The sequence below is a fragment of the Ursus arctos genome, unplaced genomic scaffold, assembly GCF_023065955.2.
Source record: "Ursus arctos isolate Adak ecotype North America unplaced genomic scaffold, UrsArc2.0 scaffold_5, whole genome shotgun sequence".
Taxonomy (NCBI): Eukaryota; Metazoa; Chordata; class Mammalia; order Carnivora; family Ursidae; genus Ursus; species Ursus arctos.
The window spans coordinates 70,748,036-70,770,434 of record NW_026623067.1 but is presented as its reverse complement, the minus strand read 5'-3'; positions in this window follow the sequence as shown (position 1 = coordinate 70,770,434).

Genomic DNA, 22,399 nt, shown 5'->3' with positions numbered 1-22,399 from the left:
ATCTCCTCCAGTGCCGTCCATGTTGCAGCAAATGTTGAGAACTCGTTCTTTCTGATAGCTGAGTAATATTCCATTATGTATATGGACCACAACTTCTTAATCCAGTCATCTGTTGAAGGGCATCTCGGTTCCTTCCACGATTTAGCTATTGTGGACAATGCTGCTATGAACATTGGGGTGCATATGGCCCTTCTCTTCACTACGTCTGTCTCTTTGGGGTGAATACCCAGTAGTGCAATGGCTGGGTCATAGGGTAGCTCAATTTTTAACTTTTTAAGGGACCTCCACACTGTTTTCCAGAGTGGCTGTACCAACTTGCATTCCCACCAACAATGTAAGAGGGATCCCCTTTCTCCACATCCTCTCCAGCAACTGTTGTTTCTTGCCTTGTCCATTTTTGCCATTCTAACTGGCGTAAGGTGGTATCTTAGTGTGGTTTTGATTTGAATTCCCCTGATGGCTAATGATTTTGAACATTTTTTCATGTGTCTGTTAGCCATTTGTATGTCCTCACTGGAAAAGTGTCTGTTCATATCTTCTGCCCATTTTATGATTTGTTTATTTGTTTCTCGCATATTGAGTTTGAGAAGTTCTTTGTAGATCTTGGATACCAGTCTTTTATCTGTAGCATCATTTGCAAATATATTCTCCCATTCCGTGGGCTGCCTCTTAGTTTTTTTTACTGTTTCCTTGGCTGTGCAGAAGCTTTTTATCTTGATGAAGTCCCATAAATTCATTTTATCTTTTGTTTCTCTTGCCTTTGGAGATGTGTCATGAAAAAGGTTGCTTTGGCCGATGTCGTAGAGGTTGCTGCCTATGTTCTCCTCTAGGATTTTGATGGATTCCTGTCTCACATCGAGGTCTTTCGTCCATTTGGAGTTTATCTTTGTGTATGGTGTGAGAGAGTGGTCAAGTTTCATTCTTTTGCATGTAGCTGTCCAATTTTCCCAGCACCATTTATTGAAGAGACTGTCTTTTTTCCACTGGATGTTTTTTCCTGCTTTATCAAAGATTAGTTGCCCAAAGAGCCGAGGGTCCATTTCTGGGTTCTCTATTCTGTTCCATTGGTCTGTGTGTCTGTTTTTGTGTCAGTACCATGCTGTCTTTGTGATCACAGCTTTGTAGTACAGCTCAAAATCTGGCACCGTGATGCCCCCAACTTTGTTTTTCCTTTTCAACAGTTCCTTGGTGATTCGGGGCCTTTTCTGGTTCCATACAAATTTAAGGACTATTTGTTCCAGTTCTTTAAAAAATGTCCTCGGTATTTTGATCGGGATAGCATTGAAAGTGTAGATTGCTCTGGGTAGCATGGACATTTTAACTACGTTAATTCTTCCGATCCATGAGCATGGAATATCTTTCCATCTTTTTGTGTCTTCCTCAATGTCTTTCAAGAGTGATTTATAGTTTCTAGAATATAGGTCCTTTACGTCTCTGGTTAAGTTAATTCCAAGGTAACATATGGTTTTTGGTGCTATTGTAAATGGGATGGATTCCCTAATTTCTCTTTCTTCAGTCTCATTATTCATGTATAGAAATGCAACTGATTTCTGAGCATTGATTTTGTATCCCGCCACATTACTGAATTGCTCTATAACTTCTAATAGTTTGGGAGTGGATTCTTTTGGGTTTTCCATATAGAGTATCATGTCATCTGCTAAGAGAGACATTTTGACTTCTTCTTTGCCGATTTGGATACCTTTAATTCCTTTTTGTTGTCTGATTGCTGTTGCAAGGGCTTCTAGTACTATGTTGACCACAACGCTTTGAAATTGGAACTCAACCACAAGGAAAAATTTGGAAGAAACTCAAACACTTGGAGATTAAGAACCATTCTGCTCAGGAATGATTCGATAAACCAGGAAATCAAAAATCAATTTAAACAATTTATGGAGACCAACGAGAATGAAAACACAACGGTCTAAAACTTATGGGATACTGCAAAGGCAGTCCTAAGGGGGAAATATATAGCCATCCAAGCCTCACTCAAAAGAATAGAAAAATCTAAAATGCAGTTTTTATATTCTCACCTCAAGAAGCTGGAACAGCAACAGAGGGACAGGCCTAAGCCACGCACCAGGAAGCAGTTAACCAAGATTAGAGCAGAATCAATGAATTAGAAACCAGGAATACAGTAGAGCAGATCAACAGAACTAGAAGCTGGTTCTTTGAGAGAATCAATAAAATTGACAGACCACTGGCAAGCCTTATCCAAAAGAATAGAGAAAGGACCCAAATTAATAAAATTATGAATGAAAAAGGAGAGGTCACAACCAACACCAATGAAATTGGAAGGATTATTAGAAACTTTTATCAACAGCTTTATGCCAATAAATTAAGCAATCTGGAAGAGATGGAGGCCTTCCTGGAAACCTATAAACTACCAAGATGGAAACAGGAAGAAATTGATTTTTTAAACAGGCCAATTAATTATGAAGAGATTGAGTCAGTGATAAACAACCTTCCAAAAAACAAAACTCCAGGCCCGGACAGTTGTCCTGGGGAATTCTACCAAACATTCAAAGAAGAAATAATACCTATTCTCCTAAAGCTATTTCAAAAAATAGAAACTGAAGGAAAGCTACCAAACTCATTCTATGAGGCCAATATTACCTTGATCCCCAAACCAGGCAAAGACCCCATCAAAAAGGAGAATTACAGACTGATTTCCCTAATGAATATGAACGCCAAAATCCTCAACAAGATCCTGGCTAATAGAATCCAACAGTACATTAAAAGGATTATCCATCATGACCAGGTGGGACCCATCCCTGGGATGCAAGGGTGGTTCAACATTCACAAATCTATCAGTGTCTTAGATTTTATCCAGAAAGAAAAATTCAGAAATCATATGATTCTCTCAATAGATGCAGAAAAAGCATTTGACAAAATACAGCATCCTTTCTTGATTAAAACCCTTCAGAGTGTAGGGATAGAGGGTACATTCCTCAATCTCATAAAAACCATCTTTGAAAAGCCTACAGCAAATATCATTCTCAATGGGGAAAAGCTGGAAGCCTTTCCCTTAAGATCAGGAACACGACAAGGATGCCCACTCTCGCCAAAAGTGTTCATTTTCTAGTCTTCCTGATCATCACCAGTCTAGCATCTACCTTGCTAAATTTATCTGCAGAGCATTTTGACTTACGCAAAACTAAAGAGGTTTCAATCTCTGGTGCATTTTCAGAATGCCCCCAAATGATACCATTATCTAAACACCAATTTATAAGATAAAACAGCAGCTGGGACAGCTGCAGAGAGTATTTGATCCAAGGGCTTCTGCAGCATTCGATATTCTTGACCACACCTTTCTTCTTGATCTACCCCTTTCCTTGGCTTCCATGACACCAATCTTGTGTGCTTTTATGATTTGCTTCCCAATTCCCTAAATGCTTTTGTTCTGTCTCTTTAACTACTTCCCTTTCCTCATAGCAGACCTTAAATGTTGCTGTTCTGCAGGGCCCTTGTACACACACCGCTCTTTATTAACACCGATCTACCAACAATTACATTTTAAGACCTGTTTTAGGCAAGATAGTATAGATACAACGGAGAGAATGAGACTTAAGTTTCAATGTAGACTGTGCTATAGATGAGCTGGTAATATGGTTCAACCAAATAGATAATCAAATTCATCCACGATTCTTACTGTACCAGAATCTTTAAATCTATCTGCCCACCTGAGAGATACAGAGACAATACCAGAAGACTGTACTTCACTCCATTATTATGACATCTTAGGAACATATACAATAAAATCTAATCATGCATATCCCTATTATTCAGATTCAGATATGTATGACTCTTATAATATAGAGAGCATTTTTTTTACTCAATTATAAAAACTTCTAATGTAGGTGATAAGCAACACTCTAGGGCAAAGAGCTTGGAGTTCTGGATATAGACACACATGAGCTTCATACATACCCCATTGTTTCACTGAACAAGTTGATGAGTGTGTGTTTTTTTTAACCTCTTTGAGGATTAACAGGTGTGTAAGGGCCTGTTTCAATATTTGAAAAAGAGTTGATTTTTTTTAGAGTTCATCTTCTCTAAGAATTTACAGTACATACAGTATATAAGGACACTGCATGGCACAAACAAAATTTTAGTCACACACATGCACACTAATCATAAAGCATATTTATGTTTTTAATTTAAAAATGCATGCCTCAACTGATAATTTTCTAAATCCACTTATGTAGAACCCATACCCCTGTGTGACAAATAAAACAAAATATTTAAGGTCTTTAAATTTGAAAAAACAATCCTGTGATTTCTTTTTTTTTCCCCCATTACTTTTATTTTTTAAGTTTTTATTTTAATTCCAATTAGTAAACATACAGTGTTATAATAGTTTCAGGTGTACAATATAGTAATTCAACACTTCCATACATCAACCTGTGCTCATCACGACAAATGCACTCCTTAATCCCCATCACATTTAACCCATCCCCCTACTCCTGTATTTTTAATTACAAACTATCTTATGGTTTGAACTTGGGTGATATTTCTCTTAAGCAACATTTTCATTTTATAATTCTCAAAAAGAAACAAACTATGGATGACTGTTAAACAATTATTTTTAGTTGGTAACATCTGAGGGAAGATAATATATTCTCACTGTTACACACAAATATGCAGTTCTCTCATTAATATTCAGTGAGTCCTACAGTTAGTGTATATTAGAAAGAAACCAGAAAGCCTCTGCATATTCTAATCCATAATAGTTTCAAACATATAATAGTGTCAGGTAATTATACATATTCTATCTTTGCTCTCTATTAATTTTCAGATAAAATAACACAGGAGTGGAGTATTATTCAAAATATAAGGCTTATTGAAGTAAAACTTCCTTAAAGAATTAAAAATATATAAAATATTATTTTCTTTTTCATACCTTCTAGCTGAATGAAGCCAAATAAGGAAAAAAATTCAGAATTTGGCCCAAGGAAATGTCCCAACAACAAAAAAAAAATAACCAAATAGAATCTCCATTTACATGTTCAGCAAGTATTTATTGAGAGCTATATGTCGTATACAATTCTAAGCACTTGGAAAAAGTCGGGGGGGGGCAAACACACCTTTGAGGAAATACAGACAATAAACAGAAACAGTAAATAAATCATACAGAAAAAAAGAAAAAGGAGAACAGAGTAAGTGGGATCTAAAAACCAAGGGTGGGTAGCAATTTTTTCAAAACCACAAATTCCAGAAAACACCTGGTACCACTTCTCCCTTATTCATATTATTTGTTTGTTTTTAAGAAAATTGTGCTGAGCCAAGCAAAACAGCATTGTACTATATACCTTAAGTAATATTATAAAAAGTCTAAGTACCTAACCGGTTTTACTGATGAAAAAATTTGTACTGGGGAAAAATAACAGACACTGACACCCATATAAACAAATTGGGGATGTAGCATTTTTTAAAAAAATCCTTTCTTCCTCCTCAATCCAGACAAAAAGCCACACCAGAAGTTAAAGCAAAACATCCTGATTAGATTAGCACCAACTTCACTGGTGGCCAGCAAATGACTCCCTTACAGGGTGGGGCAAGAAAAGAAAGTTACTAGTTCTGTTTAGGGGCTGACTGCCTGCAACAGGCTCTATCTGGGCAGTAGCCTGAAGCAACCCATCCTTTGTAAGAACCATGACTGATGCAAGTTTATTGTTTTTCTTGTTAGAACCCCAAAGGACACAATGTTTATTGTTCATTTCCTCCACACAGAGTCTGTCTATCCAGCCTAAGTAATACAGGGTCCAAACTTGGGTTTGGCAACCTCTAGCCTCCAGGCTAAATCCCATAAGGATGGTATTGGTGAATACCAGGCCTGCCTTAAAGTTTAAGAATTCTGTTGGCCAAAGCTCATAACATACATGGTTTAACCAGATGTTGGGAGTTAGTTCCAGAAATCCAATCCTTCTCTAAACTGGAAGAAAAAACACAACCACAACTCTCCTACTCTTCCTAATGTCCCTGAAGGTCCTGCCCTTGACGTATTGGCACTCTACCAAGAATTCTGTACTGGATATCCTTACAAGTTAGTAGTATGATGCCCAAGGACAATAACTTTGTCCTACTTAGATCAGGAACTCTAGAAGCATATGGTGTCTTAACGTTGGTCCCGAGTGGATACCACACAATCCGTGTCCCACTAGAACATGCCATCTCCATGTTTTGAGTCTTCTCATACAATATTCTGAGTAAAATACAATGGCCACCCATGTCACAGCTTTTCCTGCTATTTTTACATGCTGAATAAACGGGTAAAAATCCTGTCAATTGCACACCATCCACACAGGTCATATATAGCCTCAAATTACCCTGTGAGCCATAAGTGTCAATAGTAAAAGAATGCAGATGAGATCAGCCAAGCCTCACTATCTCTAGAGGCTTCACTCTCCCTGAACCTTTCTCTTAACCTATCCACGCCATGCTAGCACCTTTGAACTTCTGCCCAAATCAGGCATTGGCCTATTCAGGCAATGAAGAATGAGAAGGTCAGATCACAAGCAAGCTCTATGCCTGTGTCAAGGCTGCAGAACCACTCTGCTGGCCTAGCTGAGGAATGAGTCCCTAGCACCATCCCATGTGTCTGGCTCCAGGACCCAAAATACCATCGACAAGCAGCATGCAGTTGGCAACTGTATCTTTCAGACTTGCTCATAAACACACACCTATATATATACCCACATATCACATTTCCTTGTCCAATGAGGTAAGGATGCCTTTTCTGCCTTGAGTTTCTAGTAATAACTTAAACTATGGTGGGCTAAAATGTCATCCAGCTTATGGCCATATCCACAAGTGCTTTCTTAAGAGGTTTCCTGACACCAGGGCTTCCAATTTCAGTATTTTTAAAACCACTTGCACATTAAGACCTCCATACCTCTGGTATTAAAAAGCAAGTGTGCAGATAAAACAGAAACACACTCTGCCCGTGAACAAGGAGATTGTTAAGCTTGTTTCAGTGTCAAAATGTCATCTGTGCTAGTATATACTTTTTTAATTCTCTGAAAAAAATGTTTCTCTTCATCTGTTAAAAATTCAAAGTGAATTGAAAACTCTTTGGGAATGCAACCCCTGTGTGATTGACAGTGACAGGCACACATACCTTGAAAGCTCCACTGTAATGTTTATACTTAATAAAAACAAATACTGTGGCATCTGAGAGTAGCCTAGTCAGCCATGCAGCTTTCTACCTGGCATCTTGTAAACTAATCTGGGTGTTTATGCTGTAGATCATTCATGATGAACATATTGCTATAGCAACATGCATTTCTTCCATTTTTTTCCTGCTAATTACACTAACATCACCATCAGCTACTAAATCTTTGAATTACTAATGAATGTATGTGAAAAGCAATGTCTTGATAACACTCTTTCAATATGGTCTCATCTACAAAGTAAGAAAGATGCATGTAATTTCATTATTTTTAATTTATTGTTAAAACTTGTCAATAGAACGTTAGTCCATACTCAAATTTAAATATGTTGAAGGATTTGGAAGCTGTCTTTATAGAACAATATATATCTCAAAGAGAGAGAACCTCGTGATTCTAGGTAGAATTCTTTATTCTGATGCCCATTATCACGCCATCTTCATCAGCTGTATCTATATTAAACTAGCATTTGACCACAAGGAAGAATTATTTAAACCTACAAACTGCCCAGGCTCCTAAGTGTCTATAGCTCAACCAACAATACTATAAACATCCAAGTCTATCCAAATTAAGTCTCTATTATTAAATTAAGCCTTCCAGTAAAGCATCTAATGAAAGACTACAGATTTTAGTTGACATGTAGTACACTGGTAAGAAACCTCTGGAAAACGTACATTCACCAACACTGGAAGAATAAAGACAGGCCCATCCTAGGTAATTCCCCAAACCAACTTAACTGGAAAAGCTCTGTTTGGCATTCACCTCAGATGCACATTGAGTATGTTGGAAAAACTTTTACTCTTTCAGACCATCAAAGTTCTATATAGGCCACAGAAACAGATACTCCTTAGTCATTTACTGATGTAAATTATTAGTGCTTACTCCAAATATGTCTAAACACAGCCAGGTTGTTTAGGTCCAAAAGCCTAGCTTTTTTAGTAAAGCTGAAGATTTCTGAGATGACCCAAGAAGGGTAAAAAGAGAAGTTTTCACCTACTCAGCACACACACAGATGTCAGGGAAAGGCAAATGAGGTACAGGGTGGTGAGGAAGATAGCTGGATTCCCCTAACTAAATGAACTACTGCAGTAAAACTTGATATCATTTGGTGGCTGTTTCAGCCAGACTCTCTCTCCATATAATTTCCTCTTGTAGATTTTTCTTTCCATTCTAAATTAACTAGAAGTAAAATGATGACTATCCAAAAGGAAAGGAAGGAACTGATCCACTGGGCTTTAATATAGTACCCAATATCCTAATTTCAAATTTGTTTTTCCTAAACTTCAGAATTTTGATGTATTATTGCATATTTTTTTCATGAGCATTATGAATATATGAAACTATTTTCATATATTTTAATGATCATATGTAGGAATGAGAAGAAAACACTTGTCCTGCAGCATAACAATAAATTAACCATTAAAGGGATGAATCATAAAGATCATCAGAGCAAATCATCAAAGCATTCGTTTGTTGAGATCAATATTATTTCTCTTACCATTTATTCTAGCATCACGAAATTAAACACCGAAAATTTTGAAATGATGGGTTTATCAAACATATTTCTTCTTCAATAAGACTTTTTTCTACTTGCACTCAATTGGGTCCTGTGTTTTCCCCTTCTTCACACAAAGAGTAGAGAGGAGAACCCAGAAAAGATTTCCGTCTTGTGATCAAAACATTCAATAACTGATACTTTTGGGACGTGGAGTTCAGTAGAAACCACTGAAGTTAGGGACAGGGTAGTGAGGCACAGCTACTTTTTTCTGCAGGAGAATGGAGCATTCAGAATCAGTCTGTTGCTGGTAGGATTACTGAGCATCCATCACAGACCACACACAGCCCTCAGGATCTCTTTTGCCAACACATAAAGAAGCTGGTGTATGAATGGATTTGATGGAAGTTTTTTTCAAGGGCAAATAATTCAAAATAGCAGGCTATTATTTCTATTACTTAACAACTCTAGATTCATGATGTATATGTAAGTAATTTATCAAAGGAAAGGTTAGAAGAATGAGTCCCGCTCAGCCGTTCTATTGGTCTTGGCAGAAAAAAATATTTGGCTCCACTACTGGGATAGGATTTACAAGAAATAAGACAAATTTGACTTTTTAAAATACGGTGGGGGAAAAAAAAGATGTAGGTGCTTGTATAAATACAGGGAAACATGTAGGAGAATATGTAACAATAGTAGTTACTATGCACCTGCGGTTAAGAAAGGGATAAGTTTTTAACATTTTCTTTTTAAGTCCTTTTTATTTAACCTCTTAAAACAAGCACGAGTTCCTCTTTTAATTAAAAAATAATAATAATGCAGGGTCTCCTGGGTGGCTCAGTTGGTTAAGCGTCTGCCTTTGGCTCAGGTTATGATTTCAGGGTCTTGGGATCAAGGCCCAGGTCAGGCTCTCTGCTCAGCGGGGAGCCTGCTTCTCCCTCTCACTCTCCTTCTATGCTCTCCCTATTTCTCTCTCTCTTAAATAAATAAATAAATAAATAAATAAATAAATAACTTTTAAAAAATAATGGAAATACACTTTTTTTTCAAATATACTTTTGAAAAGAAGTCCTCTACCTGAAAAGAAAATACGAGATGTAGAAATGAACTGTTTCCTCTTTTACTTCTCATATATTAGGAAATTTCCATTTATAAGAAGGATCCATGCCTGAAACTTTTTCTGAAAGGAAAATCAGTACAAAGCTTTATAGAGAAAGACTTTTCTTTTTTTTAGAAAATTTGTAAAAAGAAAATTGCTTCCTAGCTGAGACCATGAATGGCAAGTTGCAGCTGAGAGTGAATTTTTAATACTTAGTTAAAAGTCCTTGATAATAGAGGTTTATTATACAAGCGTTAACAAATCCTTAATTATATCAGTGTTTGCAACAAGTCCAACTGCATTATCCCAGTGGTTCAGCACCTTATGTATATATTATGTCTATTTGATTCAATTAGACTTCCAACATAATCAATACAGAAAAGACTAAAACAATTAGCTTCCTTTTCACACTCTCAAAGTTGGTCAGAGAGTAGCCTAGAAATAAATATTCTCCATAATTTGGATTGTACGGGCTGCCAGTACCCAGGAGGTTTCCAACATGGTCCTTACAATAGTCATTGTGTAATTTAAGTTCATTCATACTCAATGTGGGGCTTCAGGGGTAGAACCTAATCCAAAGTGCTCTTATAAGAATACTAAATGAGAAAATGCATTTCCAGCTTTTTGAGGCAACAAGAACTATTACATTAGAAAATGGTTAAAAATATCTCGTGCTCTCTCTAGAAAAGCAGAAACTAGACTTACCAGTTATTTTATTTCTTTACTGAACCCAGTTATGATTTGATTGAACTGAGTTTTTTATTCTGTTTTTGGTCAAAAAGCCACATGCCTCAAACATGCCTTTACGATAAGAGCAAATATAATCATTCAAATATTTAAATATGAATAAAACTTCACTAAATTTCTATACAGAAAACCATAGTCCCTTTTTCATAAAAATGCAAAAACCCAAGGATGCCTTATTCAGAGATCACCTGAAATATACTCTACAAAATGTGATTTGAATTCACATCAGAGAAAGCTCAATACAGGCCAACTTTTGTCAACATCTTCTTTGCATCAATTGTGTATCAGTTAAGGAAGCGGAACAATTCTATGGCAGCATAGTAAACTGTGATTTGGATCCCTACTGCAGAGTGCAAGGAGCACCAGCTGAGGAATCAGAAATGCCAGCTATGCCAACGGGCAGCTGTGTGACCTCAAGCAAAGCCCTTCACCCAAAAGAGAGGCTGTTTCCTCATCGAACAAATGCAGACAGTGATGCTTCCCTTACTTATCTCAAAAACTTACGAAAGAGCAAAAATAGGATAAAATTAGTAGCATCCTCATCTTTCCTCTTCATCTTTCCTCTTCAGAATTATTTAGTAGAATTTATCATGTGTCATTATATTTATCCTTAATTATATATCTCTACCACTATATTATACATTCTTCTAATACAGGTACTGTGCTTTTTTTTTTATGTTCCAATTACTGTAGGACCATGATACATATCTGTGGGATAAAAAATTGCTTATAAAAATTAAAGCACCACATAAGTGCAGCATGTTGGGTATGTTTTTGCATTTAGACAGGAGTCAGTATGAAGATGAAAATCCTTCTATGAAGCAGTTATTCTACTCTGAAAAATACTGTGCCCTGAATTGATGGGATCCATATTTCTCTCTGAATTCAGTATCAGACCGACCAAGGCCATCATCTACTAAGCCCTGGATTCCTCATGAACAAGTTCCTTGCAAAACAACTGGACTTTATAGTTTATACTTCCCATCTCACTTGTATGAAGTATGCTTCATGGCAGAAGTATGTGTTAAAAGGAATGCCAATAATCCAAATAAAATTGAGTATTAAGCTGCAGACTTTCTAAATAAGGTCCCTAAATACATCCGTAAGATTAATGCATTTGAAGAATAGTTTGCACAAACATGGGCTCTTTATTTTCAAATAAACAAACAAGAAAAACCCACATTTCCAAGAAGAACTGTGACCAACATTAGAAAAATAGCCCTTTTTAAATCCAGAAAGAAATCTACTTCAAAGACAATGTGGCTGCTTATATTCTAACATCACATATATATTTATAATGACTTCATTGCTTCTTTTTTTTAGAATGATAAAAATTCTTTTTTTTTTCAGCTGAGTAGAAATTCCAAATGCTACTGACCAAGACCTATTAGTCTCAAAACATTCTAACAGTATATAAGCAAATATCATGGTAGCAGAAGACCAAGAAGACCAAATAAAAAGTCAATGGATCTGGATAAAATTATTCCATTTTAGTAATAAAGAAAATTCCCTTAGCAAAACTGACATTCTTTAGATAAAAAACAGGATTTAGTAAAATGTAATTTTCATGCCATCAGTGCCTGGTATCTAGTAAGTGGCCAACAGACGTAAAACAAATGATTAAAAAAATCAATATTGTGATTGAGAAACATGTTAAAAGAAAACGCAAGGCTTTGTCCCAATTCCACTCTTAATCTTTAACAAAAAGTCCCAATTTAGCATTTCAAGTTGTTCATTTTCCCTTTTTTCTTTTTTTGCATTATCTATTATTTGTCATATTTCATCAGGACTTCTTTGCTGTACCATTTTGCAAGTGTGAAATTGAACAAAGAGAATTCAAGGGACTTGAATAGGATCAAATAGTAAACTGATGACAGAGTTGCCAATGCACTAGAATTCAGTGTCAGAATCTTCATTACCACCTGACACCACTGTGTTGTTCTATTCACTCCCCCCTATTAATTTCCATCCCATTTGAAAAAACATAAATACAGTGGGAAGACTTTAAAGCTGGTATGCTAATTTTCATGGGAGAAAACATATATATTTCAATTATAGTCCATGGAATCCTATTGCTTCTCCATTAAAAGGTCAATTTTTAAAAGAAAACTTTCAGATTTAATGTTGAAAATATGGGAAATTGGAATGTAGATAATAAAATATTATTTAATAAAAGTTGTTTGTTTTGAACTTCCCTAAATCCACACATGGTTAATTCAGTCACTGGCATTCCTTGCTAGTTTAGACAAAAGTCAAGAGAATGGAGAAAAGCAACTGGTAAGTAAATCAGATGAGAAAGAAAGAAAAGAGGTGGCTTAGCTAATTCACAAAAATATCCAAAACCCAAGTAGTAGTGTCCTAAACTTTTTGCCACCAAGGATTTCCATCTTTAAATATTCTCCACCAAGGAATCTATGTTTTGAAAAATCTACTTTACGGCACAAATTACACTTAATAAGTTTTTAATAAATGTGAGTTGTCTTACAGTACTGACTTGATATAATTCTATGCAAAAGCAAAGACCCTAATTATCCTCCATAGTCTTAATGAGGGTAAATGTATACTTCCTCTTAGATGCACTGAAGCAATGAAATAGCTCACCCTAGACCTCTAAGGATTCATATTGTGAACTATTATGGTTGAGAATCCAGTTTCTCCTCCACACCCCAATGTTCATAACTCCCTCCTATTTTGAATCCTCACAACACAGAGAGTCATTGATGAATTTATCTATTACCCTCTTTTTGGTACTCAGCTATCAGGAAGTCCTGCTGAATCTACTTCCACAGAATATCTCCAATTTTTCCATTTCTGTTTCCTTTCCCACCTTTCCTGTTCAAGGCACCCTCACCTTTATCATGAGCCACTGTAATAGCTGCCAACCGGGGCTCCCTCCCTCCATCCTCTTCCTAAAATTCATTCTTTATGCAGAACTTTAAGTTTCCTCTTGAATGTGTCAATCAGATCACGTCACCTATTTAAAGTTCTTCAGTGGTTTCTCACTGCATTTAAAATAAAACCCAGAATCCTTATTAAAACCTGTAAGATGTTATAATGTTCTGACCCATTCCTTCTTTTCCAATATTATTCTAAAACCACTCCTTCCCTAGACACAAGTTTACTTTCCTCAAACAGGTCAAATACATTCCTCGCTGTCACCTTCCCCTGAATTCCCTTGTCGCTGATCTTTCCATAGCTGGGTCCTCCTCACCATTCAGATCTCACACCAAATGGTACCTATTCATAAAGGCCTTCCCTAATGCCACCATCTGTCATAATCCTTTGACACATCTTCTACCAGACTGCATTATTCAATTTTTTTATTAGCACTTTTATCACTACCTGAAATAATCATATTCATTTATCTGCTTACTTGTCAATATCTCCCAATTAGAATGTAAGCTCCATGACAATGGGGACTGGCACATGGTAGGCAATCGATAAATAGCTGTTGAACAGAAGAATGCATTGTTATAAACTAATTTTTTAAATGAACCTATGTGGGAATATGTCTGATCTTCTCTACTAAATGTGTTTATTCATTATGAATGTTCACTTCTGTTCTCTTTTTCCTGCACGTGGTAGATAATTAATCAATTCTTTGAGTGAATGAATTTTAAAAATCCATAAATCATTCTAGTTCCTTCAGAGACTTCTGTACTAGACACAATGCTACACCCTGGGTTATTATGAGGAGCAGAATTTGTTAAGTGGAGGACCAAAAGGGAAAGTAAGAATCAATCCTTGCCTTCCATCTGGAGAAATGCATGGAAACAAACTATAACATAAAATTGGGTGAAATAAATACAACTGAAGCACAAGAATTAAGATTAGGGAAGGCAACTGATGGTGAATATGAGCTAGAGCCCAAGGCATGTGTAGGGATACACTGAAAATAAAACCAAAGGTGGAGAAGATTTGAGTGGCATCTTAATTTTGCAGGAATAAAAAATTCTTAAAGAAAAGAGATGAATGATAAATTAGCCCTTCACTTACATGTAATTTCCTCCAAGAGGTTTTCTTCTTCCTTCAAGGTATTGACCAGGGGACCCCACAACGCCCTTTACTTACCAATCAGAGAATCTATTCCACTGAATTGTAATTGCTGGTTTATCAGTTTGATTTCTTCATTGCCAGAAAGGCAGTACTGTGGGTATCTTGCTCATCGTTTTATCACCAGGTTCTGGCAAATTACTTAAATCATGGTGAAGGCTCAATAAATGGTTTTAGAAAGAAAGAAGCAAGGAGGGAAGGAGAGAAGAAAGAAGGAAAGGAGAAAGGGAGGGAGGGTGGGGCAGGAATGCGGACAGTCTCCTTTCTACTCTGCACCACCCCTCCCCACCCAGCAGTGGGGTGAGCATCATCTCCGCTGCTGCCCACCATTTACAAATCTGGATATGGTTCATCAAGTGAATGTAGTTGGCAGAATAAACTATTAGCAGCACATCAAATACACCATATTCATAGTAACAAAAAATAAAGCCAGTTCCAACAGTTGTATTTATAGGTTATATCTTTTGCAGGCTTTAATTGAAGAAACATTTTAAACATTTATCCAGATTTTAAAACCATGTATTAGTCATTTATTTAATATATTCTCATACATGTGTTCAATATTTAGGCAATTTACTATTTTTATCATAATTAAGACTTGTCTTTTTTAACTTGCAGCAAACTAAATCACATGTATTGTCATAGTCAGAAATCTAAACTCTAAACTCCATTTGTTTGACCGGGTGGGTCCTTACCATAAAAGCCATTCTGTAGTGAGGGCATTTGAAAATATAAATTGATGTGGTGCCTCATTTGAAACCATCCATATATTTAATACTTGAAACATAAGCAGGAAATAGTATGAGAGGGTTTCGGTTCGATGTACTGTGCATGTATTTCAGTCTTCCATTTTGCATTGAGACCAGGTCACTCTGAAACACTGAACTGAATCTATACATGAAATAACCTTTCTTGTCCTTCTTTAACAAGGAAACTGTCCTGACCTTCAATATTACCATTTGCTTTGGAAGAACATGTACTGCACAGATAAAATTATTCCTTAGACAACACAAAAATGGGCAATTGCAGTTTTAAACCCAGACCAACAAAAGGCTTTCTATTCAACAATTCCTTGCCTTCATTAATAACAGTTTCTTCAGTTATAAAACTGACATTTTAGGTGACAATAATCAATGAACAAATGATTTAAATATATAAAAACAATCTTATTTTTGACATTAACGTATTTACTTTTAAGTGATACTCACTTTTTAATTTGTAGTAATGTGAGCCACATTTATCATATGTCCATCAATTTAATGTACTTGTGGCACAAAACTTACCATAAGCCACTTAAGAATTTTTGAAACAAAAGTAGAGTGTTCCCTGACCTCACAATCAAAATACCATTTCCAAAGGGGTCTCAGAATATACCCAGATATACTGGAGTACGTCTAGGTGGATTCAATTTTTAGATCCTGAAAATATGGCCAGAGTCTTCTAAGACCTGTACTATACTTTCTGCACCTTGATAAAATAAGTTAATCTTCAGAATACTTGTTTATGAACTTAGTTTCTTTGCCTTAATGCATTGGGAAGGAAGGCAGCAGTATGGGAAACAGTGAGGACAGAATTTTGAATCAGAACTTTTGGCTCTGAGTCCTCGATCCATCCTTTACCACCTGTAGTCTTAAGACTGAGGGTCTTGGAACCCAGTTTGTCAGCACACAAGAATTAAGAATGCGTATACTGGTAGAACTTACCTTAACGGACTGCAGTGAAAACATTATCTAAGGAGCTATGTGTAGAGTACTATTAAAAATCTTCATTATTACATTTCCATAATCTTTATAGGTCATTCTTTACTAAGGGAAATGTTTTTAAACCTTCCAGACTCAAAAAAGGTAAGGGGTTCTGACAAACTTTCTAATGTGGTGTTAGGTTATGTGCATGGAGTTGGATGCTCCTAGATCTAAACGAAGTCATATTGCACAGACTCCTCATACTGAGTATCTTCCTTGACATTGACAAATTCCTGGTTGCCAAAGTGTACAGAAGATGAATGTACTTGGGCAAAATAAGAACAGAAAGAAAGCACCTCACTTTGGATAGTGCCTGGCAGGCCCTCAATATAATGGTTGAATGAACCTTCTCTATGGATAAGATGAAGGTCCTTTTGGTCAAGGCTTTCATGGGAAGACAATCTATCAATCAACTTCCCCCATTTTAGTTTTTAATCCAATTTCCTTGACAGTGTCCTAATAAATAAGGAAGTTTTTGCGTTAATGTTCCTACAGTCTCACACCAAGTCAGACCTCATAATACACTCAGCTATTATGGGCCAAATTTTCCTCTTAAAAGTCTACTTTTCTATATATATTGGCTTCAATAATTTTGCTAAACAGTTCAAACATGAGTAATCTTTTATGTATCGTTATTCTCCTTCTTTATAACAATATGAAAAAAATGATGTTTGTGAGATAAATCTTTGAGCATATTTTCTCCAAGCAGATTTTGGAATTCTCCTAAAATAAAAACATGAAGAGCCATGGAATATGATTGGGATAGCTAGCAGACCAGAATTGGCACTAGTGAATGCCAGCTAATACAATTTTTATGGAGCAAATATATTCTTTTGCTGTTGTTGAAAATGAATTGCAGAAACTGAAATATAATTCCTTTTTAGGCAATTTTTGTAACTCTAAGGGATTAAAAAAAATTAAAAAAAAAAAAAACCCCAAGTGGACCAAAAGATAGAGCTATTTGACATCCGGGACACTCCTACCTTGCTATGAGTTCCAGCGTCTGCTGCTCTGCTTTTACTGACCACGTGCTTCTTATTTGGTCTTGTGTCTGAGTGCTGCCTTTTCCCTATTTAAAAAAGAAGTCAGCTGCCCTGCCATCATAGTGTCTCTCCCACCAATAGCCCCTGCCTTATACAGCTCTGTCTTATTATGGTTCTAGCAGTTGTGTAGATTTCTTTCTCAGAAATTGTTAAAAAGGAATAGAGGTTTAGCAGACTGTGGCAATGGGAAAACAGCCTGAAAATTACAGGGGCAGAAGTTGAACAACACTATATGTTGTTTTTATGAAAATACAAATTGCTGAGAACAATTTGTTAAATGCAGATATATCTTAGAGAAGTCCTAACATTGTAATCTTAAATTTTGGCAGTTATGCATAGGTCAATATTACTTTAACATTTAATTATATTAATGGTAAGTGATTTCCATACTCATTAGATTCCATATGTAGTCTGAAAGACCTGTACATATGGAAAAATGGAAATAACTCATCCTAGCTGCTGGCAAAAAATAGACAGTGTTTTGTTGTGTCGCTGTTGTTGTTGCCGTCGTCCATGTTGGTGGTGATAGTGAGGTAATTTTTGTTTTTGTTTGTTCACTAGATAGGAAGGTGCAGCAGAATTAGATGGAAAACTGAATTCTAAACATACTCTCTCCTTTATAGATTGAAATGACTTCCTGGTAATCTTTCCAGATGTATACCTACATAAACATACCATTGCTACTTTAAAATTAACTAAATTAGTAAAGTCATTACAAAGGCAAAATCTACTCAGAAGAGATATTAGAATTCTTTATACATTTCTTTGCTAAATTAGCTACAGAAACAATCATCATTTGACACATACTTTATATTTCATGTGGTTCCCATATCAACAGCAACAATTCTACAAAGAAAATAAAGTCTCAGACATCATTCGTCCTCAAAAAATATTTGTTCTAGTGAATGGATACAGGTTATATGAATGAATGACTCCCAGCAAAGAAACAGAAGCTCAGAGAAATTAAGTGAATCACCAGAGATGGCACACTAATAAAATTTAAGATCCTGGCCTTGAACATACATATTTTGATGCTAGTTTCATTGTGCTTTTGAGTGTCCTATTATTCTCTTTCCAACAATTGACACTGCCTTTCATTCTACTCTTCTGCTACAGATCTAAGCCATTCCAGGCAAGTAAAGTCCAAGGCAATTTTCAAATGTATCAACCATATGTAGCCATTAATTCTTAGCATTTGCTCTTTGATTTGTGGACAAATCTGGACTGTGGGAGACATACTGGGGAAGAGATACATAGAAAATTGTGCAGTCAAATCAGAGTCAGAAGAGAAGAAAACAGGGAGCACATACTGAATTAAGTTCAGGATGAAAGAAAAATACTGTATTCACTTTCAACTCATACCAGGGATTCCACTAAAAGCAATTTTTCCCCATAAAGAACAGAACGGTGCTGGACCTTTCCTGGCCTCAGAATTCTCAGCCAGAAAGACTTTATTGGTTAGGGGGTGAGTAGAAACTAACTGGTTTCAAAGTGCATTCAATTCTTATTAAATACTATAAACTTAAGGTTCAAATGACTGAACTTAAACAAAAGTTAGAGTCAATTCAAGCTTTTCCCCATGATAAAGCCACTTTTCATGCACAGCTCAGTATTGCTTGTCAAGCCTTAAAAGATCTTAAAAGACCAAGTGGAATAACCATTGAGACTCTGTGAAATGCTTAGAGTCCAAAGCTTATCTGGGTTTGTCTATGGGAAGTTTGAAGATTTCAAAATCCTCTCCTAGACAGAAGGGTTTAACCTGCTGAAACATTTTGTACATATTTCCAAAGACCTGTAAGAAGAGTAAGCAGGCATTCACTAGAGCCACCGATTTCCCAAAGGATGAGGAAATGGGAAAGAAGCAACATTTAAATGAGCTTAGTTGCTCTGGACAATTAACCCAATGGACCAAGAGGGATTGTATTTGTATAATCATTTTGCTGGTGTTTGGCTACAATCTCAGAGTGAAGCAAACATGAGTAAGTAGGAAATATTACACTGTATATGAGTTTCAAGTATATTAATTCCATCTTTATCAATGTTCCTCAGGTATGTTCAGAGAGTGATGGCTTTTTTTTTTTTTCTAGTCTAATGAAGAAAGGCTTTTCTTAGACAAGAAATTCCATCACTTCTGAACTTTTACAACTGTGTGCTCTACCTATCATTTTCGTATGCTTCCTTAACCAGCAAATGATGTGGTAAAATTGTGGGTAGTGGCAGCATGAAGAACAGAACCATTTTAATTTTTCCCATCTGGCATATTAGCATTAATAAAAGATGTTTAAAAAGAGAAGCCTTGAAAGGCTTTCACCTCTTGATTTAACAAGATAATAAGGAAAGCTTGCAATCTGCCACTAAATATAACTGATAAGAATAAGAGTGAGTATAATGTGATGATCACCAAGATTAACCTTTGAGACAATTTTTTAAACCCTGCTGATTATAATACAATCATGTTAAGACTAGCACTGAAACTGTTGTTGTTACTTTTTAGTATAAAAACAATAGAAAATGTTCCATTTCATAGTAAAACAGACTACCTCCATTAACAGAACCAAAATTAGGAAGATACCTATAGCTGCCTTATCGGTCAAACTGACCATAGTGGATCTCCCACTCTATGGAGTTAGTTGCCTTAGTATTACTACTGAATCATTACATTACTGGTTTAGATTAAGTACAGGATAATACTGGCTGTACATTTCCATCTTTATCTGTTTCACTTAGTTTTGTTGTTTTTATACCACCACTCTTCTTGTTAACACCTCATTAATATTTTCCCACTTACCCAGAGTTTTTGATGGGACAAGGGGGAAGATTTTACATACCCTGGCAGTTTCTCAATTAAAATGGGATTTGGGGATCTTATGCTTCTTAATTGAAAAATTACATGAGTGGTTTGTTCAAGGTATTCATATCTTTGTTGATCGTTTTGACCACAACTACAGTTCAGAAGAACACCATAGCTGACAACTATATAGAGTAAGAAAACTGAAGAGCTCACAAAGGAGTGTAACACAAATGTAATCTCAATTCATTTCTTCAGGTTACCCTTGACTGTGCATATTTCAGATAGTTATCATAAAGGATAAGAAACCAGGCTGGGGATAAAATTTTGCTTACAAATATGCTTGTTTCTACCAAAACAGATATATAATAGGGTCAATGATGTCATCTGCTACTCTTGATATCAGGAAACACCTAGAAATATAAGGACAGACCTCATTACATAAGCAATACCCATGTTAATCACTACCTTAAGTAAAGACAGAGTTTTGTTTTGTTTTGTTTATTCAAGGCAAAATTTGGTAGTGTGCTGCTTAAAGCTGAATAATAGAAGATGTTTCTAAGATATCCTTACTGCACATTTTAAATACCCACAGGGCAGGAAATTTATTTATGTAAAGAACTGATAACCACATAGGGAGTGTATAAAGACTTGTTAGTTTCACTTTTGCACATATGGTATTCAATCCTCAAGGCCACCTTTGCATTACGAAGCCAAAAACACCCTATAGCAATCAAAATGGATATATACATGTCCTGTAATCATCTCTACTATATATCTTGTTTAATTTCTCAATTGAAAGCAACTGTGTATATTTAAAACGCCAATGCAAAAAGCAGTGCAGACCAAGAGACAATAATGAGAATTCTGTGCACAGAATGAGGGCTGAATGTGGTCCATAGGAGAAATGATAAACCCATGGTAACCATGGCAGATTTTTATTTTTAGACAGTCTCAATTAATCAAAATCATTTGGCTAGAATTTTTTTTTCGAGTGAAGAATCCAACTATAAAAAAATTCTACTCAATATTCAGGGCCATAAGAATACATAGTGTACTTAAGTCACCGAAAATTGGGAAAAAATATGTCTTCATTCATTCTTCACATGGAGAAAGCAGGGTATTTGGACCTTTCATAGCATCTAGTAAGAATCATAATGTCTAATATACTACGTCCAATACTATTTTTAGTAACCCCAAAAGTAAGCATATTTCATTTTTGTTTCATTAAAAAATCTAAAAATCATTAAAGGTTAAGTTTCACAGATGTACAAAATAGAGAATATGTATTAACAGCAGTGAGTACTGTATTTTAGATGAAAAGATTCACATGTATCACAAAATTATTTTTCCTCTTAATTTTTTATTAATAAAGACTGCTAAATTTGCTAAATAGTACATCATTAACACTTTCATTAAAAAGAAAAATATTTCTTTTGAAGGCACAGAATTAAAATGGAATAAGAGGCAATTGTTAATTTTGCTAAAGCTAAAGGATATGAATAAACCCTGTTTTCACCATTTCAAAGACTTTTTAAAAACACCAATGAAAAAGAATTTTTTTAAAAAATTACCCATAAGTATCCACCTTTTGCAAAGTAAAGAACACCAGATTGCATGTTTTCCAACCAAAAGGAGTAAAAAAAAGTCTCCAGTGAGCAATTATTCTCTATGGATCTGTCATCATGGCAAGTTCTTCTGGAAAATTTGGAATTCCCTTGATGGTGAATTTTCCAAGAATTATACATAACTTTATGACAGTTTCTATAATGTGAATAAATCATAAAGGTAAATTCTTTAACAAAACCACTGAACATGTATGTTTATCACACTGCTTGAATAGCTTTGGTTTTGTTGAGAAGAAGCTCACCTAATGAATAAATTCAAGGTTTCTACTCCTATTTCTCCAACCAAAGGGTATGGATAAATCACTAACAACTCATCACTGCTACTGGAAAAGTAATACAGAGTACATTCCATGTTAATTCCACCTCAGCAGGATCAACTTTGTGTATGGAAAATGATATAAATAAATCCCTTTATATCAAATACATTTCTAAATTTTAATTAACAAAACAGCCATATAAAAATAAAAAGCCAACATAAGTCAACTGGTAATAAAAACCAATGTATATAGATTTGTGTCAGATCTTGGTTTTTAGAAACCATTCTCAAGAAAAAAAAAAAAGGAACCAGGTGTTCTTAGAGAAATGGCAGATTTTAGAGCTGCGGCAAGGAAAATAAATGATAACCCTAGAGCATCTTG